Source organism: Chrysochloris asiatica, unplaced genomic scaffold (genome assembly GCF_000296735.1).
Source record: "Chrysochloris asiatica unplaced genomic scaffold, ChrAsi1.0 scaffold00091, whole genome shotgun sequence".
Taxonomy (NCBI): Eukaryota; Metazoa; Chordata; class Mammalia; order Afrosoricida; family Chrysochloridae; genus Chrysochloris; species Chrysochloris asiatica.
In genome coordinates, this window is record NW_006408609.1 from 11,832,920 (window position 1) to 11,833,875 (window position 956).

The following is a 956-nucleotide window of genomic DNA, read 5'->3' on the forward strand; positions in this document are numbered from 1 at the left end:
TGTGGATTAATGCATTGGACTGCAAAGTTGGCTTGATCTGCAAGGTCAGCAATTCAAGCTCACCAGCTGTTCCTCAGAAATCATACACAGGGTCGTTCTGGGTTGGAACTGACTGGATGGGCAAACAACAATATATATGGCAAAATGGGGTACAAGGAAGCAATATTTTTCTTACTTAGAGATGTCATTACCTTTCTATTTATCATAAGAATAATAGGTATTATTCCTTATCTCACATTTATGAATTAGTGTTCATAGCTTTCTCCAAGAAAACAGTTGTATTAACAAGAAATGAACATTGAAAATTTATATATAATAAGGTAAAAAATTAAAAATTATTTTACATTTCATGTTAACAAAAATAAAATTCATGGGTGGGAGATGGAAGAAATCTGCAAAACTCCTTGAAAAATTCATTGCAGATGTCCCTTTTTTTAAGTATTAAAATTAGTAAAAAGCAATTAAATTAAGATAATTAACACTGAATACAGTGTTCATGCTCAGTAGGGTTACTCTGTACTGGAATATAATTGACAATTGACATCTTTTTAACCATGTACTTACCAAGGGCTTTTATTTCATCTTGTAATGATTCATATCTGTATAAATCCAGAGATTGGAAAATTTTTGTAATTACACAAATTACCTCTTTTATATCATGTAAATTTGAATGTTACATCAAGATAGAGGAACAAGCTAAAAATGAGAAGAAATAAATATTTAACTTCTAGGGAAAAGTCCATATTTTAGTAAAGAGCATGGTTTGTCCTCTACTAAGAAGAATATTAAAGACTTTCAATTATTTATTGATCATCTCATATCCCTGGTATGAATCCTTGTCAACTATTGAGCTTTTAATGAAAAGGACAAAGATAAATTGAAATGCCTTAAATAAATTATTGTGTGTTGTTGTCAAGTGCCGGTGAATCGGTTCTGACTCATAGCGATCCTGTATA